General features: G+C 57.7%; 1 long non-coding RNA gene across 2 annotated transcripts; it reads right to left on the reverse strand.

Moving 5' to 3' along the window:
• Positions 1-1,708: 1,708 nt before the first annotated feature.
• LOC119533125 lies at positions 1,709-6,582 on the reverse strand. Of its 2 annotated transcripts, XR_005216590.1 has the most exons (3): positions 4,137-6,582; positions 3,385-3,482; positions 1,709-2,251 (listed from the first exon to the last, which is right to left on the reverse strand). It is a non-coding gene; the product is annotated as an uncharacterized LOC119533125 (long non-coding RNA). The 2 variants fall into 2 exon arrangements; XR_005216589.1 differs by lacking the exon at positions 4,137-6,582 and having other exon boundaries at positions 3,385-4,105.
• Positions 6,583-14,096: the final 7,514 nt, after the last annotated feature.

Raw genomic sequence — 14,096 nt, forward strand, 5'->3', positions numbered from 1 at the left:
CCCATTGGTTCTGGGTGCAGCACCCCACTCCTGCCTGACACACAGTAGGCACACAGTAGGCACACAGTCAGGAGGTTGCTGTTAGAATGGTGCGTTGTTAGAATGGTGGGCCCATTTGGGGGCTGTGAAGATCAAGGAGGGCAGGCCGGTGCCCAGGTAAGAAAGACCCCGAGGCTCTCCCTGGGGCCAGCCCCTCAGCAGACGTCTGGGGGTCTGTACCCCTGGGGCTGCCAGGTTGAGCCCAGATGTGGCTTGAGGGCAGAAGGTGGCTGGGCCTCGGGGGCAGCTTCGTCTATGCCAGCATGGGCTGCAGGTCCCGAGACTGACAGCGACACCGGTGCCAGCTGGGGCCCTTTCTCCCCTGACTTGGAGCCCAGGAGGTGGGGAGTGGGAGACACGGGGCTCTCAGAAAGCCCAGCCCAGTCTGGGGACCCTCCATACCCCGTAACCTGCAGGAGCTTGGGCCCAGGCTCAGCTTAAGAGCAGCTGTGGTTCTGTTGCTTCCGGGGCTCTGTCTGGGGGATGCATCGGGGCTGGGGGCAGATTGGGGGAGCTCATCCCCAGAGGCTGCGGCCGTCCCCAGGCCAGTGTGTGGCAACTTCAGGATTTGTGGCGGTCCTAAATGGCCATGGATCATTGGGAGAGGATTTAGGGGCATGTTGGGGGGACTTTAGGGTCCCCAAATTTAATAAGAACATTAACACAGTCAGGCATTATGCTAGGCACTTCATACACATTCAAAACTCACACCACTGTCACTGGCATGGGAGGTGAAGTTTGTGCACCCATTTTGCAGACGAGGAGACCAAGGCTCAGAGCCATGAAGCCGCATAAGTCAGTGAGTGGCAGAGCCAGGATTCGAATCCAGGCCTCAGACTCTGGAACCCACACCCGCCAGATCCCATCCTACCATGTTATTGATGGAAACGACAATGTTTCCCTGCAGGACTGGCTCCCCGGCTCATGCAAACACCCAGCTGGGGTCAAAGACAGCTTTATAACTCTTTCCCAAACTCAAAGTTGGTTTCTAAAGGTGAGAGCTGCTTTCTCCGACAGGTGGAGTTTGTCCCCAGCAAAGGGAGTCGGAGAAGGTGTGGGAGGCAGGGGCCCAGGGTGAGCGGCTGGAGGTTTGGGGACCCAGGGGCAGGGCTGACCCAGGGGTCTATGGGGGCGGGGGACTGGTGCCAGCCAGGACCACCCTCCAGCTGTGGGGGAGATGGCGTCAAGGCCTGAGGCCTCAAGGGCCTCAGTTTCTCCCACTGTGTCTCCTGGAGGCGGTCTGTCGGGAGGGCTGCTGGGGGGCCCCACCCCAAGTCCTCACCCGAAACCCCCCACCCAAAGTCCTCCGCAAGATGGCAGCTGCCTGCCTTTTCTTCTCGGGGAGAGTAGGGGGAGCAGGGCTGCGCTGGTGCCCCCCAGCCCTCCTGCCAGCCGCCCAGTAGGTTTCACAGGGATGATGGAATTTATGAGGCGTCTGAGTCAGCCCGGCCGCGTAGTGGCCAAGCTCGTGGCTGGCAGTGCCGCGTGGGCACAGAGCTGCCCCCGGACGGGGGAGGCTGGAGGTCGCCACCTGCCAAGTGCTCGAGGCGCACAGGCCGGGATGTTAAATGAGGATCCCTCCTGGAGTGGGAAGGCAGAAGATCGCCTCGATTTTAACCTTCCACTTAACAAACGTCGCCGCCGACACGCAAACACACGGAAACACGTCTAGGGTTTCGTGACATGTATTTATTACGCAAATAGCCTGACGACAGTCAAAGCATTTGAGGACGAAGACCGGGGATTCCCACACCCCTTAAACACGCGCTTGCACCCCGCCCCGGGCTCGCTCGCTGTCCAAAACGTCCACACGCGAGAGGAGCATGTGTTGTTCCTCTTGTAGTTTTGTTTCTGTTCACCGTCGCCCCTGTTTCCACGCAGCTCCCCCAGTCTCGCAGCTGAGGCTGGCCCCGCGCCGTGAGGGGAGCCCCAGTGCTCAGTCAGGGTCCTTGAAAGCATCCGTGTAGGGAGGGGGCTCCTGAGTTCCCAGGCTCCCGCCTTCCTCTGCGGGGTGGGGGAAGGTGCTGGTGTCACAGGCTAACGAGGCCCCCATGGGTCACACACCGGTGGGCTCGGCCTTGGCCAAGAAAGGGGGGGCATTCTGGAGCCATGTGAAGCAGGAGAGGAAGCCAGAGGAGAACAAGCAGAAAATTCCAGGCCCCAAGGGGCTTGAGGCTCCTGAGATGGGTTCGGAGAAGGCAGAGCTCCAGATCTGAAAGGGAAGAGGGATTGAGAAAAGGGGGACGGTCAGCAGGGAGGACACGGACACCACCAAGCAAGCCCCAGCGTCTCCCGGGCTGTCAACAGCCCCCCACAACTTCCGAATCGCCAGGCCTCACAGCTGGCCCGGGGGTCTGGCCCCACCTGTGCAGTGTGACCCGGGCACGTCTCCTACGTCATCTGGTCTCAGTTTCCCCATCCGCAAGGCAGGCATCACCCCAGCACCCAACCTCCAAGGATAGAAAGTGGACGAAGACAGCCTCGCCCAGGGCTGCACTGTCGGGGTCCCGGGCCCACCTACCCTCTTTTCTTTCTTTCCTCCCGGCCCTTCCAAAGCCAGTCCTCTCCCAAACAGCCCCCTCCCCGCCCAGTCCCCTCTTCTATTTTTCCTGGCTAAAACCCGCCACAGACACCACCACACCCGGAAAGAGATAAATAAATAAAAGAAAAACAACTTCAGCTGTGAAAAGCAGTCCAAATCTGAATTTTTTCCGGCCTGAGTTAATTACACTTTAAATTGGCATGTTTACTGATCGGGGGATTTCAAGTTAACAGAGACCCCCCCCACCCCACCCCAACTGTTTGTACAGTAAAACTTGGCCGGCTGGCGGGCTCCCCCAGGACTTGGCAGGCCCCGCCGCTCCCCTGCCAACGAGAGAGTACGTTAACAGAAACATCTATTTTTGAGTGTTAGAGAAAACGAAGATATCACAGATGGTGGAAAGCAGCATCCTGGACGGCTTCCCGACACCCAGACTCCGGGCTCCTTCTCGACAAACTCGGGGGACCCTGGAAGCCAGCACCCTCTCCCTAACCCCATCGAGAGCCAAGCTCCGAGCCCCCTCGCACGGCGGTGCTGCCCCTGCGGGCGGATCGAGGCCGGCCCCTCCTGGGAACGAGGCCCTGTGGGCTGGGGAGGGGCTCGGGGCAGGCGTCAGGAACCGTTTCATTCGTTCACTGAACCGACACACGGGAGCCGGGCTGAGCCCGAGGAAGACGGCCTGGCCTCTGCCCCTACGAGACCAGGCTTGGGTCTCCCCTGGACACGGTGCAGCCTGGGCAAATCCCACCTCTGCCTCAGGCCCTGAAAGGACAGAGCTTGTGGTCCTTCCCGTGGGCACTTACCAGACCCAAGCATCATCTCCGGCCCTCATGTCCCCAGAGAGGTGGCTCACGGTGTCCCTTGTAGAATGTGCATCTACCAAGTGCCCAGTTCAGTGAGCCTGCAAAGAGACAACAAGCCCCACTCATACTTCCACGGTGCCTTCTCTGGGCTCGAGCCTGTGCTGGGTATAGGAACACCCCAGCAAGCCCATCAGCTGCTGTCCCTGCCTCCTGGAACGTGTCTGGGCAGGGAGATGGCCACTGATCAGAGAATCAGAAAAATGAATGTCTGATGGCAAATGGAGGTTCTGCAGCGGTGGGTTGGGGAAGGCTTCCTGGAGGAGGTGGCCTTCAGCATGGCCTTGACAGACAAGGAGGACTGGGTCATGCAGAGAAAGAAGGCACAGAGGGGCAGCCCGGGCCATGGTGCTTGGTCTTACCACAGTGCCAAGGACACACGAGTCAAGCAGGTGGTTTGAAGCGGGCAGACCAGGGGGCACCCAGAGCCGGGGCCTGAGATGTCCCGATAATGCCCAGTGCATGCTCCCATTTGGAGCACCAAGGTCCTGCCGGGGGACAACGCCAGCCCCACGGGGCTCCTGCCCTCTCCATCACCCAGCCCAGCTGCCCTTCCTGGAGGTCCGCAACCCCCACCCCTGGTCCCCAGCCCAGCACTCCCTTCCCAGGGTCTCTGGCATCCTCGGGCAGGCTGTGTCCCTCCCCCCACGTCACCCGGATAAAGGGAAGATGACAAACGAGCCTCCTTTCCGGACCTCAAGACGGTCCCCATCCGTGACATATGGCACCTCCATCCCTGCAGGGCCTTGACAGAGCTCAGTGAAGATTTGTATCTGTCTCCCCCTGATTCTTCATCTCTCTGCTTCTTTATTCCCTCCAAGAACACTCTTCTCTTTATTCGATCCACAAACACTCTCCACGGGGCACTGTCAGCTGAACGACAGAACCTGCCCCACAGGGCTGATGGGGAGCGCCTGGCTGGAAGCACCAACAGTAAGTGCACTTTCACGGCAGTTACTATTTTCTTTTGCATCTCCCCTTGAAAGCAGTTAAGGACGACATCACCACGTCACAGACAGGAACACGGGCCCAATTTGTTCAACAACTTCCCAATTTTAAAAGTGGTTCTGGAGGAATCAGCTCCTGGACACACATGGTGGGGGGTAGACTGGGCCCTTGCCAGCGGCAGGCTCTGGAAACGGTGTGCCCTGCGGCTGTTTCCACACTGCCCCGGAGAGAGACGGGCTGGGTCTCGGCCCTGCGGGCGAGGGTCCAAGACGCCGTGCATTCCGCCTGCACTGCCAGACAGACGTTTTCATTTGGGTTGGCAGATGAGAAAGGCCTATGTTTATTTTCTTTCCTCTTAAAACAATAGATAAAGCAGTAATTTGGCTTTTAATGCAACCCCACGCCGGGCGGCATGGGGTCACCGTCAGGAACATGCTCCTGCCGACTGCCTGGTACCCTGGGCTGACATTTTGACTCGAGCGTAATTCTCAGGTGGTGGTTATGTCCCCAGGGCTCCTTCCCGCGTGCCTTCGGGGCGGCCATGCTTGTCAACGCCGTGGAATGGGGATGCTTCCAGCGGAGCTATTAAACGAGGCTGATATCAGTCCCCTGCCCCCCACGTTTAAGATATTCCAAACATGTGTGGATGCAGTAACGGCAATTTTCCTCTCCAAATGTTCCCATTTAGTCTGCTCCGTGCATAGAGTATCAGCCCTGACGCTGCTGCAGCCTGGCGTGCACGGAATTCCCCAGAGCAAGTGCCTCTATGTACCGCGGTTGGCTGGGAGGGGAGGGTCCACTCAGCTGGTGTCTGTGGGTAAAACTGGGGCTCGTCGGTGTTTTGGGGGCCTTACTGGCCCCACCTGGAACGTGGGGAAACTACCCCAGACTGGCTGACCTGCCCCTGCGGCAGCAAACCTCAGAGTCTCCAACGACATCCTGCAAGGGGAGGGGAAGCTGGAAAACCAAAACCCCTCAACTGTGAGGGGCCTCTAAACACCCACAGCCACGTTCACGGACTCAGTCGGCCTGTCTCACTGGGTGTCCCCTTTGTGCTGGCACTTCCCAGGGATTAACCCCACATGGCCCAGGGGCCTTTGGGGACTCTGTTAGTCAATCAACAAACATTCACTGTTCCTCTCCTATGGGTCTGGCATGGGTCCCAGCGCTGGGGACACAGCAGAGAACAAGACAGGGACAAGACACCCTGCAGTGAGAAACCCTGCAGTCTTGGGGAGAGAGAGAGAAAATTAACACTAAAGTCAGGCACTTGCAGAGAGCAGGAGGCCTGGAAGAAGGCCCCCAGTCGATGGTGACTGGTACAGGGCCGGGGTGGACACTTTGGTCAGGATGCCCAGGGGTAGCCTTGTTAGAAAGGGACACCTCACCCCTTGGGAATCCTGAAGCCCCACTCTAGAAGTGGGGGACAGACTGTTGGTGGGTGAGCGAGTGAGGGAATTCACTGCATGTCCTAAGGAAAGGATGCACAGGGCATGGGGGGGGGGAGCCAAGGACAGGGGAGCCGGAGCCATTTCCCGGGGTGGGGTGGAGTGGGGAGAACACAGGCTCCCCAGGGAGGGCCACCCAGGGGGGCGTGTGCAGGGGCCAGCTGGGGGGATGGACTAAATGGGGTCGTACCACTGAGCTTCAAGGGAAGGGAACGTCAGGAGCTGTGGCTGGTCTGGGGGCCTTGGGAGTGTGTGTTTCCATTTCATGGCATATGGAGGAAGGCACCAGGGAGGGCACTGAGCTTGGAGGAAGGGGCCAGATTTGCACCCCGGAGGTCCAGGCCGGAGAGGAGGGGTGGGATGGGAGACACGAAGGAGATGGAGTCTGCAGAGCTTGGGGTCTGATGAGAAAGGGGGGTGGTCTGGAGAGATGGTGGCTCGTGGCATGGTCGTCGCTGGTCCTCCTGATGCCAGGGGGGCCCTCCCCGTAAGCCGGGCAGAGAGAGGAGCACACCCTCGGGCAGGAGCCCCTAAGGGGAAATGCAGGCCTTCTAAAACCAGGATGCCCGCTCATGCCCCTGGGAATGATGCAATCCCTGCCCAAGAAGAACTTCCTGCAGCCCCGGAGAGAATTGAAAAATACCAAACAGCCTTAGCTCACACTTTGGAGGAGCTCTCGGGGTGCCCCTTTTCAAAGGCCCTGGGCCCTTCCCAACACCCCAGCATGGGCAGCCGCTTTCCGGGAATAGAGTCACCAGGTCAGCTGCCAACAGGCCCTGTGGTCACCTGCAGTCGGGGCCGAGGCCGGGGTGGGTGGGCTGGGCGGGGTGCAGAGGTGAGATCAGCTTCGGGAGGCGAACCCCAGGCCCCAGGGAGGGACCGGACCAGCGAGGACACAGCCGGGGGCACCACTGACCCCAGCACCCGGGCGGGCCTCTCCCTGACGCGGGAGGTGGGAAATGAACGGACCAGGTGAACTGCACAGAGTCCACGGACCCGGCCACGGGGTGGCTGCGGCCAGCTGGGAGCGGGCATCCGGAAGTGGGCGACGTCCCGGCGGAATCAGATACCGGAAAGAGGTTGACTGTATAATATTCATCATATAGAAAGTGAACACCTCACAGGCAACCTATTTCCGGGACCACCGAGCAGCGTGGACTCCAGGGTCGAAGCTTCTTGGCAGAGCCGGCCGTCCCCGGCCTCGTGGGACAGGGCACGGCCAGCGGAGAGCTAGGTCAGCGGGGGGCGCGGGCGCTCGGCCCTCCCCGGCTGTGGAGGGGGTGCAGGGAGGCATGCAAGGCGGGATCTGACGCCCAAACGCAGTTGACCGGGTATCGTGCATCGTGGTGGATGCCCGCAGCAAGCAGAGCGCGCACACTGGGACCCATGGGACCCAAAGGTGGAGCCGTCCTGCGGGATCTGCCGGGATCTGGCATGAGGAGAGGTAGCCCAGGACACACAGCCAGGGGTGGGACACGCAAGGGGGACCCCACCCTAAAACCGAAGGGCCCCAGGCTGCCATGTGCCTTGCTTCAGATCACCCTCTTTCAGCAGCCTCCTCCACGGCGAAGCCCCAGCCCCGACCCGACCCGTGCCCTCCACCAAGCCCTCCTGGGACGTACTGGATGCTGAAGGTCACTGGCGAAGATGGCAGAGGCCGTCCCCAGAGCCCAAGCACTCACATAGCCTGCGCTGCCCGGAGCAGTCCCCCGCCGAGTCGTGGGTGGCACTGAAAACAGGCCATCTGTGTTATATTCGTCATTAATAAAGCGAACTCATCACAGACAGCCTCTCCTCAAGTACCCAGAGGGACGCAGACGCGAGGAGCACGGCCACCGCCTCACCGCGGGCACCGCCTTCCGGAAGCTGCCCTGAGGATGGACGAGATACCAAAGGTGAGAAGACGGACACGCATCCCTCGTCCCCGTCCAGCCACCCCCACCCCACCCACCCCCAAAAGGGCTGCATCTCCAAGAGGTGCTCCGAGGTGAGATTTGATACTGAGAAAAGATCAACCATGTATTATTCGAAGTCAAGAAAGCGAATATAACACAGTCGATCTTTCTTCAGGTACCAGGGGCGGCGCGGAGAGAGGAGGCCCCGCGGGCGGCGGCTGCAGTGGGCACTGACGGCTAGTGGACCAGGTGAAGTACATTCTGAACAATTACTTTCCAACTGGTCGACCATCCATCCCCGTACCCCAGAGCGGTGCTGACAGCGGCAGTCTTCCTGAGGTGCCGCCTCCTCCGAGCAGGCCTCCCTGGTGGAATCTGATACCGAAGAGGGGTTCACCGAGCAACATTCGTCGTCCAGATGCAAAGTTGCCCGGGTAACCTCCCCCCGAGTACCACGGAGAGGCGGGGACGCTCGGGCTACGGCGTCTGCTCCAGGGCACGGTGCTTCCGGAAGCCCTCCCCAGCCTTCCTCCAGGGACCCAACCGTCACACTGGACAAGGAACCTCAACCGCTGAGGTCCGCCATCCAATCACTTCTCCAGAATGAGCTGGAATGATCTAGAGAACATTCCCAGGAGTTGAGCATGAGACCCAGGTGGGATTTGATCCTGAAAAGAAGGTGCCTCTCCCTGGGTGTGTCCCCCTGCAGGAAGTCATGGACAGCTGAAGGGTCTTTTTGCCAAACTGCCCGATCAGACTCTGAAGGAACACACGTTCATTCTGAACCCCGGAGAAGGCTGACCCCGGAGCCCTCCCCAAGCCCCCTTGGAAAGAGGGTCCATGGGCTACCTCACATATGCACAGAGCTGCCACCCACCCACCATTTCACCCAACCTCCACCACCACTGCCCTGAGCCCCACATGGCCAGCGCCACCCCAGAATCTTCCAAAGGGTGACTTAAGACGGACAACCAACTGGTGGACCAGAAATTAGCCTCATAGGTAAAGCAAGCAAAACAGGAAGAGAAAGGAAAATGAATCCCAGATGATCACCCTTCAATCCAGTGCAGGGCAGCCCTAGCGGTGAGACCCCCCAAACTTCCCCAAAGCCATCATCACTTCCAGCATATGCCGCCCCCCCCCAATAATGCATTGGCCGGTGAGGGTCCGGGACCAGGTGACATACGCCACAGCAGAGTCTGGATTCTGTGCCCACCACCCATTTTGCAAACTTTGGAGTGGGACCGACAGCAGAATCCTTTCCCTGACGTTGGCTTGAGTTCAGAAAGCCTCCGAGTCTTGCCGGGACCAGGGAAAGAGGGTGGCCACGGATGCCTGTTGTAGAGAAGGAAACCCCGCCACACAAACAGCCTCTCGGCAGCGTCCACAGACACTGACCCGAAATAAAACTCTTTCCAGAGCTGGACACGGCCCTGGAGGAGTTCCTGAGAACAGACTGGACAGCAACGCCACCGGGCCAGGGGAAACGCGTCGTCAATACAGTCAGGGCGCATCCTGTGGCTACCCCGTGCACCCACCATGGTGGGGGCTCCGGCTGCTGGCCGCCTCCTGAGGGTGGCACGGCATCTGGAAATCCTCCACGTGGAGCCTGATCTGCAAAGAGATCCCCCGAGCAATGTTGGTCATAAAAAAAGCAAACCAGCTGAGGAGAACCTTTTGTTCATGTCCTGGGCAATGGCTGGACCCCAGAAGCAACCCCTGGTCCCAGGTAGCGGCACCAGCTCTGGGACAGCCTCCCAAATGAGGCTCGGCTCCGTGAGCAGGTGGCGCTCAGCTCCAGTGAGGGGCTTGGCCGTGGGGCCTGTGTGGAGTCTAGCATGGTACCGTTATCGGGGTCCAGGGGAAGATGGAAGCCTGGAATGTGTCGACCTCCCCAGAGGAGATGGCAGCCACAGCGGGGGCTCCGGGCTGGGGGACCCATCTCCAAACACACAACGTCCAGTTCACCCTGGAGCAAGCACCTCACTTGGGACCTCAGCCCGAGGACAGAGGGGGTTCCAAGAGGGATCAGACCAGGCGAAATGCCAACAGGGCACATGCCTGGTGACCCCCAGAGCCTGCCATACCAGGGTGCCACCCCAGAAGTAGCATGCCAGTCCACAAACCTTTCTGGGACGCTGCGTAAAGCACGCTGCAAGCGACCCTTGGTTCACCGACCCCTCCAACTTCACTCCAAACACACATGGATTTAAGCATTGCAGTGAGAATCGCACAACATTGATTTTCACAACAAAGTGCTTTCAAGGCGAATTCTATTAACCTAACCCAATTCCCTGTTTTGTTTTCTCTACTGTGCTGCTGAGCTGTATTCATTTCTTTTATTTCCCTTGTTATTTTCCCGAAATCATTTTCATTAGGATCAATTCTTTTCCATTTAAAAATCTGAATGAAGATTTGATTCCTGGATGTGTTTCTGTGCTCACTAAATATTACTGTTTATAGCCGCTGCCACTGTGAATTCCCTCCGGGGCTGCCGGCTGTCGCACGCTCCCTCCCCAGGTCCAGTGTTGCAGCCCAAGCGTTGTCAAGAAAATTAGATTCTCCTGCCAATTTGTAGTCAATTGAACCCATTTCATGCTGGGCCATTTCAGCTGTTTTTGGTTTTATTTTGTGTTGATTATGTTCATCATTATTATTTAATGCAAATTGAACAAAATACTGAGAGTTTCTATTTATTTCATAACCCATGAGAAAATTGAGACAGTCTTGAGGGGGAAGGGAGGACAGAAAAACAGCAAAATTGAGACAAGGAGAGACATAGGGGAGAGAGAGAGAAGGAGGAGGAGTGAGCAAGCATGTTTGTGAGGTAGACAGAGGAAGACAGTGCAGTTTCTAAAATTAATGAGTTTTAAATTAAGTTTAAAATTAAATTGTGTTTAAAATGATTAAGCTCATTATTTAACCACAAGGACAGAATATCTTCAGAGAAGAAAAAATGGTGGAACCAAAATGTCCTTGGGGGCCAAAATTATGACTTCCAGAGAGGGGCCCAGGTGAGATCAGGTGCAGGCTCAGCACAGACACCCACCTTCACGCTCCCGGGTGCAAGCACGTGTCCTCTGACCGACATCCCTTCTTGCTCACCGGCAAGGTGCAGGCTCCCACGTCGGCACCAACCGTCCCTGTTCATGGTGGAGCTGTAGGCCCTGAGCTTGCCACTGGGCCCTGGAAGCCATCCCAGGCGGGATTTGATACCCAAACAGAAGTTGCCTTTGTGTGATTCAACATAATAAAGTGAATTCCCAAAGGTAACCTCTGCTCAGGGAGCAAACATCAGCCAGAGGCCTCTTCACTGGAGGTGGCACTGCCTCTGGGATCCCCCAGTTCACTTGTCCCGACCGGTGTGTCCCCAGTCCCTCTCTCGAGGAGCAGACACTGCCTCCAGGGAGCCCCCCGAGATGTGACCAGAATACAGTTTGCCCTAAGCAAGGGGGCGGAATCGTGAACCCCAGCTCACGCAGAGCTGGCTCCCATCAGGCAGGGGTGAGCAGGCCCAAACCCGGGGTCGGCATCTGGTCACTCACCCTGGAGGGACGCTGTCGCCGAGCCCCCATCCCCAAAGCCGGTGTCTCCTCCGCCAAGTTCCTGGAAGGGATTTAACACAGAAAGGAGCGGCCGCTGTTGAGTGTCCACTCTGAGTCCGTGGGCCTCCAGCCTACGGGGCAGCCTGGTCTGGAAGCCAATGAGGCCTCCCGGGGCGGCAACCTCAGGGTGGGGGGCAGGAGGGGGTGGACCGTGTCGGAAGGAAGGCAAGGCGCGGGGCCACGCTGTCGTTCATGCTCACTTCCAGGAGGCCTCAGAGAGGGTATTTAATAAAGAGAACACGTCGACCAGCCATTTCCAATTCATTCAACAAATATTAATGCACACAGTTAGGGACACAGCAGTGGGAAAAACAGATAAAGATTCTGCCCTCAGAAAGCTTGTACTCTAATGGGCATCAAACAGTAAACAAAGATCTATGACGCAATAGCATTAATATAATAATAAGGATCAGAATAAGAACCAGCACTTACATTTTACTGTCTCCTGGACCTTGTTCTAAATGCTCAGCATGTGCACTGAGTTTCTGGATCTACCCTATGAGGTAGGTGCTGTTATCAACCCCATTTTATAGATGAAGAAACTGAGGTCCAGAGAAGTTCAAATTTAAGTAACTCACCCAAGGTCAAACCACAAGCAAACATAACACGGTAATAAATGCTATTTGTTATCATTTTACACCGGGGGTCATCAAAACATGCCGTTGACACCTCTCTTCAAATGGATCTGGAGGCTGGGTGGGCAGTATCATGGGACACACTGTGTAAATCCCTTCCCCTACAGTGAGCCTCGCACCCGAGGAGCCGGCTCGCACCCCCAAGGCTCCCTGAACGTGCTCTCCTCACCAGGAAGGCAGGGAGGTCATCAAGACCAGAAACCACGGTCTCCCCTACAAAGTCAGCCTCGCTCCCGGGAATTCCTCCTAAGGACGTCCAGGACGCGGGCCCCACGACACGCGCCGGACACGAGACGCCAACTGAGGCGTGAATCGTCCCTTTCCTCGCCCCGGAGCGGCGCCGACAGACACTCACCTTCCCTGCAGCGTTCGTGATGTTTCCCAAGAAGAATTTAGTACTGAAAGGAGATTGGCCATGTAATACTCATCGTAAATAAAATGAACACACCATGGACAACCTCCATTCGAGTACCCGACCGTGGTGCTCACTCCCGACGTGTCCCCGACTGCAGGCCGAAGGACGGATGGGACGGGAGCCTCAGGGTGCTGGCAGCCCACGCCGCCAACGACGCCCATGCACTGTGGTCCAGGCTGCCTCGGCCAAGTCATGACTCAAGGAGCAGCCCCAACGTCGCTTTCTTGAAATTAGCCTCACTCCCAGGAAGACATTCAGGGAGGGACCCAGAAAGCCAAGGGGGAGGCAGAGCATCACCTGTCACAGGTAAGGAGGGCGTGGCATGGCAGCTTCTTGACCGGCACGTAGTAGAGTCTGACAACGACCCCTGCCTCAAGGAAATCGGCATCCTGGTAGCCCACCAGTGACGCTGGAGGTGGGCGAGACCCGGGGTGGGGGAACTCAGGGCAAGCACACGTGTGAAGAGGGCACACTCGCAGGTTAACGTCCGTGCAGGTGTGTGGACACCGGTCCTGCTTCCTGAAGTTTGCGTCGCCCTAGGGTGCTCTAAGGCCAGGATTGATACTTAAAAAAAGGTCAACCATGTATGATTCGTCAAAAAATCAAGCGAATGCATCATGGAAGACCTCTCTTCAAGCACCGCAGAGTAGCTGCAGAGAGGGAAGCCCGGTGCTTTCCCCACAGCCGGTGCCACCTCCAGGGCTCTCCCCGCAGGCAGGTGACGTCCAGAGGGGGTCAGCGAGCCGGACACATGGTGCCAGGAAAGCACGTGTCCTGTGGCCAGCTGTGGTCAGTGGTCCGTCCACTTACAGGAGAGGGGCTGGGGCCAAGGGCCCGCCCTGAAGTGTGACACGCCCCAAGAAGCCCTCCGAGGCGGGATTTGGCACTGAAAAATAGGTGAACCGTGTATGATTCGTCACAAATAAAGCGAAGGCAACACGGATAACCTATCTCCAAGTACCGCAGGTGAGCACCGACAAGGCGTCGGCGCCTCTTCTCCAAGGCTGGCCTCCTCCAGAGAGTCCCCCTACGGACAGAGTGGACATCGAGGGTTAGTGAACTGGGTGTGAGCTGGTTGTGAAACGAGCACACGCTCCATGGCCAACCACCCCACCCTCGGCCCCGCAGTCCATCAGACCTCAGAGCCTTCGCCAAGGCTGACGACGCATCTGAGGAGGGCTTTGGGGGGAACGAATGGTGAAAATGGGTCAGCTGCACAATAATTCGTTATTTGGATCCCAGCACGAACATTCCCTCATGTCACAGCAGCCTCAGGGCTGACAGCACCAGCCACCGCAGGCCCTTCTGTCCAGGAAGCCATCCAAAGCCGGAGCTCATTCCAAAGAGGCGGGCTTGGCAGCGCTGGTCAAATAAAGGGACGGTGCCAAAGGCAAACACCAACCCAGAGGTGGGCACAACTTCCAGGAAGTCTCCCTAAGAAGGGATTGTACCTACTCAATCAGAGAGACAAACTCACATACCTGGCGAATGGTAAACTGTGCTGTCCCAGGAGCTGACAGTGCAGTGGGGCATCCTGGCAAGGCGGAAGGTGATACTGAGAAGAGGGTATATGGTTGGGACTCACTTTGAATATTCAAATGCACAGGGCAAATAATAATAGAGACACTTCCAGACAGAGATGGTGGGGCAAGACCAGATCACAGATCTCCAGTCTGTAACCAAACAAACCAAGCAGATCATTCAACCCA

This window comes from Choloepus didactylus, chromosome 4, assembly GCF_015220235.1.
Source record: "Choloepus didactylus isolate mChoDid1 chromosome 4, mChoDid1.pri, whole genome shotgun sequence".
In the NCBI taxonomy this organism is placed as follows: domain Eukaryota; kingdom Metazoa; phylum Chordata; class Mammalia; order Pilosa; family Megalonychidae; genus Choloepus; species Choloepus didactylus.